We start from the raw sequence: 6,000 nt of genomic DNA, 5'->3' as shown, positions 1-6,000 counted from the left end.
AGAGAGGCAGTCTGGCTGCAGGGGCCTTGCTGAGCTGCAGTGGGCTCTGCCAAGTTCCAAGTTCCTGGTGGCTTTGTTTACAATGTGAAGGTAAAACCCCCTACTCAAGCCTCAGCAATGGTGAACGCCCCTCCCCTCACCAAGCTCGAGCATCCTGGGTCAACCTCAGACTGCTGTGCTAGCAGCAAGAATTTCAAGCCAGTGGATCTTAGCTTGCTGGGCTCTGTGGGGGTGGGACTTGCCGAGCCATGCATCAGAGGTAATCTGGTCTGCCTGTTGCCAAGACCATGAGAAAAGTGCAGTATCTGAGCCAGAGTGCACTGTTCCTCCCGGTACAGTCTCTCATAGCTTCCCTTGGCTAGGAACGAGAAATCCCCTGACCCCTTGTGGTTCCTGGGTGAGGCGATGGCCCACCCTTCTTCAGCTCACCCTCTGTGGGCTGTACCCACTCTCCAACCAGTCCCAGTGAGATGAAATGGGTACCTCAGTTGAACATGCAGAAATCACCCACCTTCTGCATCAATCTTCCTGGGAGCTGTAGACCGGAGCTGGTCCTATTCAGCCATCTTGCCAGCAAGTCCCTTATTTCTCTTTTTTAAGGTTAGTTTCTAAGATTGAAATCGCCAAGTCAGAGAGCTTTTCTATTTCATTGACTTTTAGTATATTTTGACAAATTGCCTTTCTAATATACATAAAAATATAGTTTCATTTCAGGTTAACTTTTCCTCTATAGTCACACATTTGTGACTGTGTCACATGGAACTAAGTTTTTTATCTGCTGTGTAATTTTGTCTTTGGAGGTGGTCTTCAATGGAAATTACCGTCTGTTGGGATCCTGCACACATTCTAGGGTGTGAATGCATCTGATATTTCAGTTTCCTGACTCTCTGCTGTCAAAAGCCAGTGGGATCATGATACAATATGATATTAAAGAGGTAGTGAAGGGCCAAACCATCCAGGACCATAGGTCATATTTGGGAATTGAGCAGGTACTGAGGAATTAGTCTATGAATAAGACTATCTAGTAACTATATTTCAAATTCTAGAGATACTTAATTGTTTTTATTTCTCTTTGTTTTGCAGAATCTTTTCATGGATTCAGTTGGTTTATATTTTCTGTTTCATCATCATTGAATGAGAAAAAAAAAAAAAACCTTATTAAGTGCTGTAGTTCTAACCTCCCCCCTCCATTTTTCTCCTTGAATGCCATGCTCAGATGTGTAAATAATCTGATAAAATTTGTAGCTATGTGTGCTATATGAACCTGAAAATATATAGGAAGATCCCTCTTCTTTCTTGACTAGTTAATGCAATTTTAGTATCTGTCAAAAAAACTGGGGAAATTATTCTTTTACTATGAGGATGCTTCTTTCTTAGATAATCACACAACAGAATCTAACTTCTCCTCCTACATAAAGAAGCTGCAAATGCAGGAAAAACATCAGGACAGAAAGTTGGGGTAGGTTGGAATTAGTCATGAATAGGAGTAGGGCAGAGACGGGGAGGTCATGCATAGCAGTTATCATTTGATGCAGTTTCTCAGATATTCCATTTGTTTAGAAAGTCAGAGAGCTAGCCAAACATCCCATACACTAAAGCATGAGCTTATTTACATGGCGTCCTCTAGAAACTGGCATTAAAGTTGGCATTTGTACTCGTGAAATTCTACTCTTCTCTGAATTCAAGTATGCAGGGTCAGGGAATTAATCCCTAGATTCTGAAAGAGCCTTACAGATAGCGTTGTTTCATATAATCATTCCTAGCAACCTCTGCAAAATCATTAATAATATATTTTAAGAAGCAGAATGTGAAGACACATGCCCTTATATAAGGAGTCATTTTTAGACTCGAGTACCTGCAATCTGCATGCTTCTATGAAAACAAGTAAACAGTACTAATCTGATTTTATTTTTAATAATGTTATTAGGGTTAAAATTATTTAACTTTCCACATACACAGCTTATCTTGATTTTTTAACCACATGTAATATCCATGTAGGCAAGGAAAACAAATGCAAAGTCTGGATCCCTACAAAGATATTACCTTAGTAGAATATACAGTTAACTGCAATGTATATAACGTACAATTATTAAAGGATCAATGTTATTGTACATTCATTCATTCAACAAATATATATTTACTGAGTCCTACTAAGTGCAAGGTACTATTCTAGGGCTTGTCTTATAGTGATAAAAAATCAGTCACAAATATTGCTGTGCTAGCAGCAATAATTTCAAGCCAGTGGATCTTAGCTTGCTGGGCTCTGTGGGGGTGGGACTTGCTGAGCCGTGCACCAGAGGTAATCTGGTCTGCCTGTTGCAAAGACCACGAGAAAAGTGCAGTATCTGAGCCAGAGTGCACTGTTCCTCCCGGTACAGTATCTCACAGCTTCCCTTGGCTAGGAATGAGAAATCCCCCAACCCCTTGTGCCTCCATAGAAATGGAGGCAGAACTCCATTGCTAGTTCACCTTGGGTTCTTTCTGATGGTAAAGGCTGCTTGCTTGTTGATAGTTTTCTTTGGAAAGAGATCCCAGGAAACTAAAATGAAATGACAGAGAACACAGAAACAGGGAAATAAATAAACGCAATTCAAGGATGCATTATTGAGCTGGTTACCACGTAGGCTCTCTGAGGAACAGTGTAAAGAGCATCTCCGAATGGTCTATCCTAGGCATAGGAGTGGGAAATTTTAGCCACTGGCTTCCATCTTCTATTGATCAAATATTGCCCAAGGGTGTAATGACTCCCTTGTACTTCCAGGTATACCTTAAACAGCATGGCTATGTGAACACTTTCAGATTTTCATGTTGAACAACAAAAAAAGCCCAGGACAGCAAGTAAGAGATATACAGCCCAAAGCGCTACAAGGGTACCCCTGCATGCAGCCGGTTGGTGCAGCAATAGCTGGAAAAAAATATGTTCCAAAAGGACATGTGAGAAACCTTCATGCTCCACTTCATATGCTAGTTGGACATACTCATCATACAGCCTTAAAATATGTAGCTGACTGCAATCTCTACAAAAGAACTCCATTCTAGAATTGCTTGAACCTGGGAGACAGAGGTTGCAGTGAGCCAAGATTGTGCCACTGTACTTCAGCCTGGGCAACAGAGTGAGACTCCATCTCAAAAAAAGCAAAACAACAACAACAACAACAACAACAACAAAACATTCTGAAGGTGTATTAGTTTTCTGGGGCAGCTGTAACAAATTACTGCAAGCTGAGTGGCAAAAAAAAAAAAAAAAAAAAAAAAAAACCCAAAAAACCAACCAAACAAACAAAAAACAAAAAACAAAAAACCCTCAATCCCCCCCAGCTACACAGACACACACACACACACACACACACACACACACACAAAACCCACACACAAAAAAACAGAAGCTTACTCTCTCTCCATTCTGGAGGCTAGAAATCTTAAAATCAAGGTGCTGTCTCTGAAGCCTCCAGAGTATGATCCTTCCTTGCCTTTTCCAGCTCCTAGGCATTCCTTGGCTTGTGTAGCATAACTCCAATTTCTGTCTCCATCTTCACATGGCTGTCTTCCATCTGTGTCTGTCTTCACGTGGCATTCTCCTCTCCATGCGTCTGTCTCTGTGTCTACGTTTCCCTCTCCTTATAAGGACATCAGTTATATTGGATCAAGGGCCCACCCTACTCCAGTATTATTTCATCGTAACTAATTAAATTAATTAAATCTGCAAAAACTGTATTTCCAAATAAGGTCACATTCTAAGACACTGGAGATCAGTATTTTGACATATGTTTTTGGAGGATGCAATTTAATCCATAAGAGTTAGTGGAAAAAGGTAGAGGTCCCACTGCTGCAAATGGTCCTGATGCTATAGCTGATATTTCTCATCACTTTTCTCCACCACCCATTCTAGACTTTCCTCATACTCAGCCAATATGTCATTGCATCTAAGTTATTTGTGTGGTAGAGTAACTTCCATTGGACAGAGCAGAAGCTCTGTAAGTATTTACCCTGGCAGGGGGCAGGAATGCAACTCTACATCTGGGATACATGTAATTTTGTTTATAGAGTAATCAGTAGAAGCAGTAGCTAGATCAACCTTAGGAGGTCCATGCTTTGGGTCTGTGCATAGACTCTATTCCTGACTTTGTGCTCATATATCCACTGTGCATAATCTAGGTGGTTAAGGAGGTTGGCTGATATCCACAGAATAAGTCATCCTTCCTCCCTAGCTGTTGAGTGCTTCTTATGTAGCAGATGTTCTCCTACAGGCATTAATGTGCCAGCAATCCTCCACACCCTTTGTACTACTCCGATAGGTTCATAAACTTGCCTCAACACAAATTTCATTTTTACTCTCTTCTAGTTTTGCCACTACCAGGCTTCTGCCCATGAAGACAAGCCCAGCAGTTCCATATATCTTTACCTCAGATTACTCTTCTTTGCAGCCAAGATGAATAACCAGGTTTGCTTGTAGTTCTGCTCATTGAGAGGATGTTCCTTTACCCCCAGTCTTCAGGCAGTCCCTGGGTGGGGCTGGAGTGATGGCATACCATTTTATACTTTTACTAACCTATCAGCCAACTGATCCCATGGACCAAGCTCAGGCTTTTCCCCTTCAGTTATTTGATTGTAAGGAAGGCCCTCGGAGGCCATAGGTTCCAGCTGAGATGAATTATCCTTCAGAGTTCTTTCTTCCTTGTTTCTACTCATATTTGGAATGGGCAATGTGCAAAGATAGAAAGGGAAAACATCAATTAGGTAGATACTACAATAACTAAAGAGGTAAGTATCAAAATTTTAACTCATGAGGTGATGGTAAGAAGTGAAAACATCGCCTCTAAGAAATATTGGGCAGATAAAATAGAATGCAACAATTCAAAAGAGGAGGATGCTTTAATGTAAGGAGAAAAGCTGTGAATTTAGCTTTAAATATACTAAGATGGAGGTGGTGAGGGTATTCAACCACAAACCTGCATTCTATGTGCCCAGGATTGTTCAAGGTATGTGTCAGGTTCTAACTGAGGTCCGAGGGGAGTCACTGGGTGAGTGGTGGGTAGCCGGAAAAACACTGGGGGAATTGTAGACAGTTTTGACGTGGCTTTTCTCTTTCTCTGGGCATAAGCCATATGTACGGCATCAGCAGTGTAGTTATACCTTTTACAGACAATAGTGGCTCCGAATCAAGCACGAGCTCACGTGACTGGTTACTAATGCGCCTCAGGTGGCGTGGTTACGTAATGAGCGGAGTTGTGTGAGTGAGCTCCAAACTCACTGAGTCATGCTGGACCGGATGTCTGCTTCGGCCTATTCTTGACCGCAGCACATCCATTTTCCTTACAGTATGTAGTACGCATTCCACCTTTTTCTACAATGAATCCACTAGGCAGAAATTCCTGTACACATCTTATGAGCAAAGAATTTGAACCTCAAAGAGTAAGTACTTTCTCCAGAGTGTAAGTTTGTTAATGTCTGTGATATTCTTTGAAGTGAGGCAAGTAAATACTTCTCAACATGTTTTCTTTTCCTGCTCCTCTTTCTCCTACTTCTTTCCTTCTTTTTCCTCCTTTTCCTGTTATACGACTAGCAAGTTCACAGGACCACTGTACAGTAACAGATCAGTTACACTGAGACAACAGAGTTTGCAGCAGAGAGAGAGTTTAATGCTCACAGGATACCAAGTGAGGAGATGGGAGGAGACCCTCAAGTTCATCTCCCCAAGGAGTACTTGGCTGGGGTTTTTACTAGGATCATGGAGGGTGAGAGGTTGGAGCAATGAGATTGTTGATATTTGGGGTAAGGGGGATGACATCATGAGGATGTAGAAACTGCATTCTTTGGTGAGTCAGCTTCTTGTGGGGTCCTTCAGACCAGCTGATGTCAGTAGTTTCATTCTTTTACAGGGCTTGCAGGACTTGAAAGAATAGAACTTATGTTTTCCCTTTGAGGTATTTTAAGTTTTTATCTGTAGAGCAGTGAAGGAGAACTGTAATCTTGTAACAGGGTCTATGTGATTCGGAGGCA

At 41.6% G+C, this 6,000-nt stretch overlaps 1 long non-coding RNA gene across 1 annotated transcript in view; it reads left to right on the top strand.

Moving 5' to 3' along the window:
• Positions 1-5,288: 5,288 nt before the first annotated feature.
• LOC129042020 (uncharacterized) overlaps positions 5,289-6,000 on the top strand; it is a 288,076-nt gene continuing 287,364 nt past the window's right edge. Inside the window, exon 1 of the long non-coding RNA XR_008504054.2 lies at positions 5,289-5,412. This is a non-coding gene — a long non-coding RNA (uncharacterized LOC129042020). The remainder of the gene's footprint in view (positions 5,413-6,000) is intronic.

Source organism: Pongo pygmaeus, chromosome 7 (assembly GCF_028885625.2).
Source record: "Pongo pygmaeus isolate AG05252 chromosome 7, NHGRI_mPonPyg2-v2.0_pri, whole genome shotgun sequence".
In the NCBI taxonomy this organism is placed as follows: Eukaryota; Metazoa; Chordata; class Mammalia; order Primates; family Hominidae; genus Pongo; species Pongo pygmaeus.
The sequence above is the reverse complement of the archived record's forward strand: the minus strand, read 5'-3'. Positions and strand labels throughout refer to the sequence as shown.